The sequence below is a fragment of the Salvia splendens genome, chromosome 20 (assembly GCF_004379255.2).
Source record: "Salvia splendens isolate huo1 chromosome 20, SspV2, whole genome shotgun sequence".
Taxonomy (NCBI): Eukaryota; Viridiplantae; Streptophyta; class Magnoliopsida; order Lamiales; family Lamiaceae; genus Salvia; species Salvia splendens.
Genome location: NC_056051.1, coordinates 2,168,281 through 2,181,191, shown reverse-complemented (window position 1 = coordinate 2,181,191; position 12,911 = coordinate 2,168,281). Strand labels below are relative to the sequence as shown.

The 12,911-nt window shown below is 38.8% G+C and overlaps 1 long non-coding RNA gene across 1 annotated transcript; it reads left to right on the top strand.

Moving 5' to 3' along the window:
* The first annotated feature begins 827 nt into the window (after positions 1 to 827).
* Positions 828 to 3,113, top strand: LOC121781916. The gene is made up of 3 exons (XR_006046206.1): positions 828 to 1,078; positions 1,169 to 1,259; positions 2,818 to 3,113. It is a non-coding gene; the product is annotated as an uncharacterized LOC121781916 (long non-coding RNA).
* Positions 3,114 to 12,911: the final 9,798 nt, after the last annotated feature.

The window sequence follows — 12,911 nt, the reverse complement described above, 5'->3', positions numbered from 1 at the left end:
AACTAGAACAGTCCAGTTAATTGAGTAACCGGGACTAGAAAAGCCAGTTCCGGTATCGATTTTATTTATTTAAACAAAACTTCTTGTTCCTAATCGGGAACCGGATTACAATTCAATTTTATTTTTTTAGTATTGAATTAATATTGAATCGAAATAAAATAATTTGAAACATTGAGTAAGTTTTAGATTTAAACCGTATTAAATTTGCGAACTTTATTTTCTAAAGTACTCCCTCCGTCCCACACTAAGAGTCTCATATTTGACATGAAATAATTTAATGCATAAATAATATTAACCATATATACAACAAAGTGCAAAAAAATACATCCACCCAGATTCAAATTTGACGAATTCAAACTAATCTAACTCACATTACGCGAACCATGTTGATCAATAACCTATCACTTAAAATAATGGATCTATCAACAAATCCACCAACATCAACTACAAAAAGGAAAATTATTATTAGTCGAATCAATGTAAATTAAATATAATTAAATTTCAAATAAAAAATTCTTTACAAATTTTAAAAATTTAGAGAGAAATTAACATTTACAAAACTATTATATGAAAGAGGAATTACATTTAAAACAATTACTTTTATTATATTTAATATAATTCATACAAAATTTATCATAATAATGGGTCACAAAAAAATAAACATGTGGACTATTTTCTTTATCGGTAAAGGTATTAGAAACAGCTAAATAGCCCAATTAGATAAACTGATAAAATCATAGTTGCCGAATATCTCATCTGAATATATTTATAAAAGCCCAAACAATTTTTTCAATAATTTGCTAAACCCTAAATCCCTCTATCTTCTCCGCACCTCGACCGACGAAAACGGAGAAAGAGGAAGAGAACGCCGGCAACGACTCAACTGAACAACAAATCGGCGACGCTTCAACCTTTTGGCCAGTCGCCGACGGCGGTCTCAATCCTATTCGCCGCCTCAGTTTCCCTCTACCTTCGAGCTGCCTCCACCATCGAAAAAGGAGAAACAGAGGACGTCGAAGCGATTTCTTCAAACTCCTACCAGATCGGCAATCGATCATCTCTCCCTCACCAAAAAAAGGTACTCCACAAATTTGTTTTTGTCATATAAGTTTTAAATTTTCATTACACGTTTAGATATGAACTAATTTCATTGAAAAAATATTTGCAGGAACGGATCTAAAAAATTCAATAAGCTTTCATTTTCTCAGCTGCAGAGCATTTTCTAAAATCATGAAAATCAATGTCGGTTCCGGTAAAAGGTAAAGCTTAGAGCTATTTCATTTACAGATTAACTGTGGAGCTCTTTATAGTTGTTAACGTGTGACCAGTGTTGTCAAAATGTCGTTCGGATCGCTCGGGTCGCCTGGGTCGAGACCATCACCGCCCCAACATGGGTGGGTCGATCGAGATACAGGGTCGCCGCTGGGGGTCACCCGGGTCGAGTGTGTCGGCTGGGTCGCCCAAACACATGCTGCGCAGTCATGTTTTAAGATAAATCCCTAAATCTTTTTTATGTAAATCTTTCGCTTCGATGCTGATTTGTTTTTACTAAAATAAACATAATATAAAAGTAAAACTTACCTAAAAATCTGCTCTCTCTTATTTTCTCAAATATATCACACGTTTTCTGACTTTCTCAATCTCAATTCTCTATACTCTATATATATGCATGCACCATATCAAACTTTTCAAACCTACTTTCTACACTTTAGAATTCGGTTCAAAGATCTTTTGCTGCCACCCTTCATATATTCCTTTTTTTATATTTTTAGACAATGGTTTCAATTATTTATTTTGTGTTTTGACTTATGAATTGTTTTGATATTTTTGATAATTTCTATTTTCCACTTTATCTCTATTCACCTGAATTACATCTACATTTATATTATTTGATATATTATAAACATTAGAGCAATATATTATTTGATTTAATATTAAAAGGCAAAAAAATAAGCCTAGATTCGTGGGTCTCTAGACCGCGTCGACTCATCGACCCGCGACCCGAATTTTCACCTCATCGACCCGGTGCGCCCCGCGACCCTAACATCAGTGCGTGTGACTTGAATTATGTTATGTTGTAGCATGAACCCTTTCCTGATTATGAGCTGTATCTTATTCAAGGAACAAACCCTTGTTTATCTGTCAAGCTGAGTTGTGCAAGGAACAAATATGTTGATATCTCTCTGCTTAGTGAATGTATTTATTGTTGATGATGGATTTTCTGTCACTCTGATTGAGAACTATTCTTTGTCTCTGTCTTCCATTGTTCTCTGCAAATCACTTTAACGACTATGTTTATAGAGCTGCATTCATTCATACAACAGTGTAAACTGATAGTATTAATTAAACTTTAACCTGACCGATATAGTAGATCAATTAGAGTTTGTTGATGGTCTTGCATACCAATTTCGGTATGAAAAACAGTTGCACCTGATGTCTTTCACTCTATTTGAATTGCAATCACAATGTCACATTTACTTTGACATGTTGTGCCTCTAACTCTCTTCGGGCTTTTGTTGTAATAGGAAAATTTTGTTATTCTAATTGGATATATTGTGGAGAAAGACTTGACGGTTCTACCCTATTTATAATTCTGATAACCTGAAGTGTATTGGGTAAACAACTTCATATTAATTAATAAGTGTCAATGTGAGTACGGTTAATGGTAAGGGCAAAAGTGTCATTCCACCCAACTGGCACTTTAGATTAGTATAGATATAGATAGATATAATTAGAAAATTGAGGCACTGTCTAATTATCAATAATTTGTAATGTGTGCTCCCACTAGATTCATGTTGTAATGTATGTTTCCGACAGTTTAACTAGTATGGAAGACCAGAGGAGGCGTACCATGGAAGCTCTAGAGCGACGATTTGCTCAAGCGAAATCGGAGGTTCAGACACAGCAACATAAGAGCAAGAAAAGGCCAGCTGAAGATAAGAAACATGTGAGGATTTATGCATATAGTAGTCAGGCCCAATTCGTAAGCCCAATGTATAGAAATAATAAGATGGCCCAGTTCAAATATCTTGATCTAGCCATTGGAATAGTTAGCTGTTGTAACTGTTTTGCTTTCTTGCTTTTCCTTCTTCTTTACTTTCGGTTAAGCTGAGTAGCAGCAATTTGTGGAAGATATATAGTGTAGGCTTCAAGTTGTAACTCCAAAAAAGCTTGAATAAGATTTCAGTATTCTCTCACAAACTTTTTCTTCTCAAGATTCAATTAGAAGAGTTCAATCGATTCACTCTCAACTCTCTCAATACTCTCTATTTAGTAACAATTGGCGCCGTCTGTGGGAAGGCGATTTGAGAGAGATCAGTTGCGAGATGGCTGCACGATTGGAGGCTGAAAAATTCACCGGCAAGAACGACTTCGGGTTGTGGCGTTTGAAGATAAAGGCGCTACTGATTCAGCAGGGTCTTTCTGCGGCATTGGAGAAGAAGGCTGCAGATGTGGGGGCTGGAGAAGTGCTGGATGAAAAGGCGAAGGCCAAGCTCGCTGAAATTAACGCTAAGGCACATAGCGTGGTTATACTCTGCCTTGGAGATAAGGTATTGAGGGAAGTCTCTAAGGAGACCACAACAGCTGGAATCTTGGAGAAGTTAGAGAGCTTGTATATGACCAAGTCTCTTGCCAATCGCTTGTGTATGAAGCAGAGGCTGTACTCATACAGGTTCTTGGAAGACAGAGGCATCTGTGAGCAATTGGAAGAGTTCAACAAGGAGGTGGATGATTTGGAGAACATTGATGTTCAAATCAATGATGAAGATAAAGCGATCATGCTTCTGAATGCCTTGCCGAGGAGTTATGATCACCTCAGAGATGCAATGGTGTATGGGAGGGAAAAAACTATAACCCTCTCTGGGGTGCAATCTGCTTTGCGGTCTAGAGAACTCCAAGCTGGCTCAACTAAGCCCTCAGAGGCCGTATCTGAGAGTCTTCTTGTGAAAAAGTTCAAAAAACCAAAGTTCACCAAGAAACCAGATGATGGAAAGGCTCCTGCACCAGGTCAGAAAGAAACCAGAGCTTGTTATTGGTGCAAGAAGCCTGGGCATATCAAGAAAGATTGTCATGCTTGGAAAAAGAAGCAATCTGAATCAGGTAAATCTCACCCAACCTCTGATTGTATTGAAGATTGTGATACTCCAGAAATTCTTAATGTGATGGAGAGTGGTTTGAGTGGGGTTTGGATAATGGATTCTGGCTGTAGTTTTCATATGTGCCCAAATAAGTCATGGTTTCATGAGTTGAAGAATGCTGGTGGTTCAGTCTTGTTAGGCAACAATTATGTCTGTGGTGTGAGGGGTATTGGAATGATAAAACTGAAAATGCATGATGGCTCTGTGAAAATGTTAAGTGATGTGAGGTACATACCTGAGGTGAAGAGAAATCTGGTGTCTCTGGGATTGTTGGAGAAGAAGGGGTTCTCATTTTGTTCAGCTGATGGGAGAATGGAGGTTAGAAAGGGGAGTCAAGTTGTTATGGTGGCTGAAAGAAAGAATAGTCTCTACTACTTGATGGCAGAGACTGTGACAGGAGACTCAAATTCAGTAATGGTTGATGACCTAAGGCTGTGGCATGAGAGGCTAGGACATCCAGCTGAAGGAAGCATCAAGGAGCTGGTGAAGTCAGGCCTAATTTCTGGAGATGTCAGCTCCAAACTTGATCCATGTGAGCAGTGTGTGCTTGGTAAGGCTAAGAGGACTCCCTTTCCCACTGGTGCTCATTATTCTACTTCCCCTCTTGAGTATGCTCACTCAGATTTGTGGGGCCCAGCTCCAGTGAACACTCTCGGTGGTGGGAGGTACTATATGACCTTGATAGATGATTATAGCAGGAAGGTGTGGATTTACATCTTGAAAGAAAAATCTGAAGCATTCCAGAAGTTCAAGCACTGGTGTAAGGAAGTTGAAGCTGAGAAGGGTAGTAAACTGAGGTGCTTGAGGACTGACAACGGACTGGAGTATCTATCAAGAGAATTTGATGAATATTGCAAGGAAAATGGGATCAAAAGGCATAGAACAGTTCCAGGCACTCCACAACAAAATGGAGTTGCAGAACGCATGAATAGGACACTCTTGGAGAGGGTGAGATGCATGTTATTTGGCTCTGGTATGAACAAGAAATTCTGGGGGGAAGCTGTTGCTACTGCTGCCTACTTGATCAATAAATGTCCCTCTACTAGCTTGGGTGGAGATACACCAGATTTTAGGTGGTATGGAGTGCATCCAGATTATTCAAATATCAGAATATTTGGCTGCAAGTGCTTTGCTCATATCAAGCAAGGCAAACTAGATGCTAGAGCCTTGAAGTGTGTCATGCTTGGCTATCAGAGAGGAGTCAAGGGGTATAGATTGTGGCATATTGAAGAGGGAAAGCAGAAGGTTATTGTCAGCAGAGATGTGACATTTGTTGAGCATGTCATGCCCTATCTTGAAAAACTAGATGGGAAAACAGAAAGGAGTCAGCTCAGGTGGAGGTGGAGTACACTGATGAGTTTCTGGAACCTGTTGATAACTCTAATAACCAATCTGAGCCAATGACAGTGGAGGGTGGTTCTGATGCAGAGGAAGTTGCCGATCAAGAACATGATCTGAGTAATTACCAGCTAACAAGAGATCGAGTCAGAAGAGTACCAAAGCCACCATCCAGATAAGCAGAGGCTGATATAATTTCATATGCCTTGTGTACAGCTGAGAAGCTGGAGTGTTCTGAACCTGCTTCTTATACTCAAGCTATGGCTAGCAGTGATAGAGAGAAATGGATCAAAGCTATGAATGATGAAATGGATTCTCTAATCAGAAATAAGACCTGGATTTTGGTAGAAAGAACTGAGTTCATGAAGCTAGTAAGCTGCAGATGGCTTTACAAGAAGAAGGTGGAGTCAGTGGGCACCGAGAGCATTCGATTTAAGGCTCGACTTGTAGCTAGGGGATTTACTCAGGAGGAAGGAGTAGACTACAATGAAGTATTTGCTCCAGTAGTCAAACACACATCTATAAGAATCCTACTGTCAGTGGTGAATCAGAGGGATTGGGAAATGCAGCAACTTGATGTGAAGACTGCATTTCTGCATGGAGATCTTGAGGAGTCTATATATATGTACCAACCAGAAGGGTATGTGAAGAAAGGAGATGAGAACAAGGTTTGCTTGTTGAAGAAGAGCCTCTATGGACTCAAGCAAAGCCCAAGACAGTGGAATAAGAATTTTGATGCACACATGTCTGCCAGTGGGTTCACTAAATCAAGATATGATGATTGTGTGTATATTAAGAAGAAGAGGAGAGTTCCTGTGGTGTATCTACTGATTTATGTAGATGATATTCTGATAGCAGGACCCTCCAAAGAAGAAGTGCAGTTGGTGAAAGATGGCCTGAACAGCAGCTTTGAAATGAAAGATCTTGGAGATGCAAAGAGGATATTAGGCATGGACATATGCAGAAACAGAAAGGAAAGGACTTTGTGGTTATCTCAAGAAGAATATATTAGCAAAGTGTTGAAGAGATTCAATCTGAGCAATGTGAACCTACTTCAACACCTATGGCTCAACATTTTAAGCTGTGTAAAGCTCAGGCATCTAGCAATCAACAAGAAGCTAAAGAATTGGAAAGCATCCCTTATGCAAGCATCATTGGAAGCTTGATGTACGCAATGCTATGTACAAGACCAGACATCTCACATGCTGTGAGTGTCACAAGCAGGTACATGTCTGCATTTGGAAAAGAGCATTGGAATGCTCTGAAATGGACACTTAGGTACCTGAAAGGAGCAAGGAAGTTTGGAATTATGTTTAAAAGGTGGGATCAGGCAGAGGGGGAAGCATTGCAAGGTTTTTGTGATGCTGATTATGCAACCAATCTAGACAACAGAAAATCTCAAACCGGGTATGTCTTTACATTGTTTGGTTCAGCAGTTAGTTGGAAGTCTTCTCTACAAAGTGTGGTGGCTCTCTCAACTACGGAGGCTGAATATATAGCATTGACATCAGCCGTTAAGGAAAGTTTCTGGATCAGAGGGATGGCTGCTGAGTTTGAGGTTCATCAAAAAGCAATAACAATGCACTGTGACAGCAGTAGTGCATTGTGTTTAGCTCGTCATCAAGTGTTCCACGAACGCAGCAAACACATAGACGTTCGGTTACACTTTATCAGAGACGAGGTGGAGAAAGGTAATGCAAAGGTTGTGAAGATAAGCACACTACACAACCCGGCTGACATGCTTACAAAAGCTATACCAAAGGAGAAGTTGGAGCATTGTAAGGAGTTAATCAATGTCAGTGTTCATGGCTGAACTACTAAATGCAAGGTGGAGAATTGTGAGGATTTATGCATATAGTAGTCAGGCCCAATTCGTAAGCCCAATGTATAGAAATAATAAGATGGCCCAGTTCAAATATCTTGATCTAGCCATTGGAATAGTTAGCTGTTGTAACTGTTTTGCTTTCTTGCTTTTCCTTCTTCTTTACTTTCGGTTTAGCTGAGTAGCAGCAATTTGTGGAAGATATATAGTGTAGGCTTCAAGTTGTAACTCCAAAAAAGCTTGAATAAGATTTCAATATTCTCTCACAAACTTTTTCTTCTCAAGATTCAATTAGAAGAGTTCAATCGATTCACTCTCAACTCTCTCAATACTTTCTGTTTAGTAACAAAACCAGTTTCTGTATCTGTTGAATCTTTGAATGTAGATTCACCGGTCATTAAGCCCCTCTCTGTATCATCATCTAAAAAAGGTTCCTCTTTAATCATGACTACAGTCTAATCTTTTTATTAGAATAAAATATTAGAACACATTATTAAAATACAGTCACTGATTGCAACTTCATAATCTTTTTCCATTTTTAATAAAGTATGTAAGCATAACCAATTTGGATTTTACTCGCTCTTTAATGTCATTAGAGTCTAAGCTTTTATATTGTGGTCGTCAAAAACTCTTAAAACTTTAAGTGTTATTTTTTGCGAAACTAATAGTTTCAAATTTTGCGAAATCTTCAAATGTAATGCCATTTAAGTTTTAGAGACTTTTGCATATTTCTGTTGTCTAATCTCATTTGCCATGTGCCTTCCTGGATGCTATGCAGGCAAAATTTCTTTCCCAGGTCGTACTTTTAAAGAAGGTATTGCCCTACTAAAAATATATAGTAGCTCTTTGGATTTGACTTTGATATGGAACTCTTAATATTAACCCCCTATTTTACAGATACAGAATCAAATGAGCCTGCCTACTTCAATCTTTCTCACGTTGTTCATGAAAACTTGCTACGAAGTGGTGCACAAGTAAGTCACACATAGTCCATCTGAGTATCTGTGTTGTCATTTGACTTGCTTTTAATAGAAATCAAGTTAATTGTGACTTTTTTTTGCTCTATTGTGCAGGTTTCCCATGGTAAAGCCACAGTTAATGGGATTTTACATGAGCTTTTCAAACATGGTGATTCAGCTATGAAATACATGCAGGGATCCAAAAATATATAAATCGAGAATACAATACTTCTTGATAATTTTGTCCAGAAAAATGGCAGTTCAAGTTCTGGTCATATGAGAGCACTACAACATGGCTCAAAACGCTCTAAAAAACATATGTCCCTAAAGCAACATAAGAGTATTGGAACATTTGATTTGCTAAAAGATTTCCACAAGTAAGTTCACTATTCAGTTATGTTTTGCCCATGCGGTCTTTATGTATCGATACCCGTATTATTTTCATACTTAGTTATCTTTTAGTTGTAGCAATTAAGTAAAACCATGGAGTTTTTATTATTGTTTTTAAAAAATGGTCTGGACCAAGGGAGCAACTTGAATTTTGGCATTGCTGTGATAGTCCACAAAAATTGGGATTGCTACTTATGTAGTGTGTACCTCAAAGAATACTCCTCAAGAATGTCCAACCCCCCAGGTAGTTCACTAGAATGATGAAGTCCCTATAAATTCAAGAATTCCCCTTGCCTTTTGGACATGATTCAGTGATTGAAGTTTGAAATATGATTTGCATAAAATATGTTTCTGTGATAGTCCAACAATAACTGGACTTGTGAGGAAGGTGGTTGTTTTTTAGAATGTTACGATTTGGCTTCTCTCTTTGTTGAGTGCGTTTCAAGTTATGGTTTGTTGTGTTTGTTGCTTTAATAGTAGTATGAGATCACGAGATCATTGTTGATTACTTATCTTGTAATACCTCAATCTTTTTGCTGACTTTTCAGCTTTCACATCTTCAAGCCTATGCATGAGAAGTGGAAAGCCTATGTGCAGAAGCTTCTTAAAATTTCCGGGTTAGTTTTTATTCCATTTTCATCTTTAGTATTGCCTTTTCTCGTAATGTGTGTAAGCCTATAGTCTTGAATGCTCTTGCAGGAAAGAACAGTTGGCCCAGTGCTTCCTTAATGCCGACCTACATGGTGCAATCATTTTAGGTATGGAAAATTCACTAATTCCTCAACTTTTGTAAAATAAAAAATAAACTTCCTGGTGAAAGTCTTACTATGCTTGAAGTGTGACTTTAATTATCAGTGTGTGTAGTTGTTCAGTGTAAAACGGCTGCGTACGTTGGGTTACACAGCATCATGGTTCGTGTTAGGAATCGGAGTTCCGGTTCAATCTAATAACCCAAAAATTGTAATAACAAAGACAAGAGAAAGAAATATAAATTGGACAGTGGACACAAGAATTTACGTGGTTCGGTCAATGCGACCTACGTCCACGGCCGGAGGAGAAAATTTCACTAATAATGTGGGGATGATTACAAAAGGCTAACACCAATATTTTAGGATAATGGAATTAGAAAGCCTAAGCTACAAAAGAGAGAAGAAGGCAGAAGCTTTGAAGCTTTGTTCTGAAGTAGTAGTGGTGCTGCACCAAAGGCATTCTCCCATGCTCCTTTTATAGGCAAAAATGGTTGAAGAGAAAGTCCACAATGTGTGCTCCAAAAATATCACGTACACACTCACAAATCTCCACATATATGACTTGCATTTCAGCAAGAAATAAGGAGCCATAATCTTCAGAAGACAAAGCTGTTATGCCTAAGTCAAAAAGGTAAGGCTAAGCATTTAAGGCATAGCCACCCTACAAATCTCCACCTTGACTTAAATGCAAAATACTAGTGATTTTTTTTTTATCAACTCCGGCAGAGCCCCAACGGGCTAATTCACCAATTCTGAAAGACCGATCAAGTCCAAGCATTGCTTGAACTTGTTCACCGGAAGGGCCTTCGTAAACATATCAGCAGGATTGTCCTTGGTGTTGATCTTCTGAACAAGGACCTTCTTATCTGCAATGACATCACGAATAAAGTGATACTTAACGTCAATATGCTTAGTCCTCTCATGATACATCTGATCTTTAGTCAAATGAATTGCACTTTGACTATCACAAAAAATGGTAGTAACGCTTTGTTGTAGAGTTAATTCACCGAATAAGCCTCTCAACCATAATGTTTCTTTGATTGCCTCAGTAACCGCCATATATTCTGCTTCGGTGGTAGACAACGCCACCACATGTTGTAAAGTAGCTTTCCAGCTAATTGCACAACCTCCAATACAAAATACATAACCTGTAAGAGACCTGCGTTTATCGAGATCACCGGCGTAGTCTGAATCTACAAAACCAACCAATGTATTATCGTTTCTACCAAACTCTAAACAAGTGTTCAAAGTACCCTTCAAGTATCTGAGAATCCACTTCACCGCTTGCCAATGTTCTTTTCCTGGGTTAGCCATATACCTGCTAACAACACTAACAGCTTGTGAAATATCAGGACGAGTACAAACCATTGCATACATAACACAACCAACAGCCCTAGAGTAGGGAACTCGTGCCATATAATCCTCTTCTTCTTTCGATGTTGGTGACTGAGCAGCAGATAGCCTAAAATGGCTAGCAAGAGGAGTACTTACCGGTTTGGCATCGTGCATGCCAAATCTCTCCAAAACTTTCTTAAGGTAATTCTCCTGGGTCAGGAATAACTTACCAACTCCCCTGTCACGTCTAATCTCCATACCAAGAATCCTTTTAGCTGCTCCCAAATCTTTCATCTCAAATTCACCACTTAACAAGGCCTTTAATTGATGAATTTCTGCAAGATTCTTAGCCGCAATGAGCATGTCATCAACATATAACAATAAGTAAGTAAATGAGCCATCATTCAACTTCCTGAAGTAAACACAACTATCATACTTGCTCCTGGAGAAACCATGACCCAACATAAAAGAATCGAACCTTTTATACCATTGTCTTGGAGATTGTTTTAATCCATACAAGGATTTCTTTAGCAAACATACCTGATCTTCCTTTCCTTCAACTTCAAAACCTTCAGGTTGCTTCATATAGATTTTCTCATCTAATTCACCATGTAAGAACGCTGTCTTGACGTCAAGCTGTTCTAGCTCTAAATCATACATGGCCACCAATGCAAGTAGTACACGAATAGAGCTATGTTTAACAACAGGTGAGAAAACGTCATTAAAATCTACACCTTGTACCTGACTGAAGCCCTTTGCAACCAATCGTGCTTTATACCTTGCATCCTCAACACCTGAAGCAACTTCCTTCTTCTTGAAGACCCATTTGCATCCGACTATTTTCTTACCCTTCGGCGGCTGCACAAGAGTCCATGTACCATTTTTGTGCAGAGATTCCATTTCTTCATTCATAGCTACCACCCATTTATCTGAGTGTGCACTTTGGATCGCTTCCAGATAAGTGGAAGGTTCACCATCTCCACTTGTTTCTTGTGCCACTGTTAAAGCGTATGAAGCTACATCAACGTACCTTTGTGGTAGTCGAATATCTCTTCTTGGTCGGTCTCTAGCTATGGAATATTCTTGCTCCACACGTTCATCTTCAAAGAGATCTGGATCTATTTCATTTTCTTGATCCATCCCTCTAGTAGAAGAGTTTTGAGAAGAATCTGAAGTATCTATCTCTAACTCCACATCACTTTGTTCACTACCCCCCTTTCCTAAATTACAAGGATTACAAGACTCATTTCTAGAATACAACATGGAGGCTTCGTCAAATGTTACATCTCTACTAATTACAAATTTGGGTGAATTGGGATCAGGACAATATAATCTATATCCTTTCACCCCTGAAGCATAACCAAGGAAAATACATTTCTTAGCTCTAGGCTCTAATTTTCCCTCGTTTACATGCATATAAGCATGACACCCAAAAATTTTCAAATTAGAGTAATCAGCAGGATTACCTGACCAAATTTCCTCAGGAGTCTTGAAATCAAGAGGAGCACAAGGAGCGCGGTTGACAATGTAGCATGCAGTAGCGATGGCTTCTGCCCAAAAATCTAAAGTCAACCCGGCATTAGAGATCATACATCGAGCTCTCTCCAAAAGAGTCCGATTCATGCGCTCGGCCACACCATTTTGTTGAGGTGTCATCCTGACCGTGCGGTGTCGAGCGATTCCTTCATTCTTGCAAAATTCGTTGAATTCGCTTCCACAAAATTCCAAGCCATTATCAGTCCGTAACCGCTTGATGTGTTTTCCTGTTTGCTTTTCAATCAATATTTTCCAATGTTTAAATGTTAGGAAAACATCACTTTTCTGTTTAAGAAAATAGACCCAAACTTTCCTCGAATAATCATCAATGAAAGTTAACATATATCGGGCACCACCTTTAGAGGGTATGCGATAAGGACCCCACAAATCAGAATGAATGTAATCCAAAGTACCTTTTGTTTTATGATCAGCTGGTGTTTTGAAGCTAACTCTCTTTTGCTTCCCAAAAACACAGTGCTCACAAAATTCCATCTTACCTGTACTTTGACCACAAAGGAGGCCTCTCTTACTTAACAAGGTTAAGCCTTTCTCGCCCATGTGCCCAAGCCGCATATGCCACAATCTTGTGGTATCAGCTTTTGGAGTAGTAGAGACTGCAACAACACCTGTAACAGTAGATCCC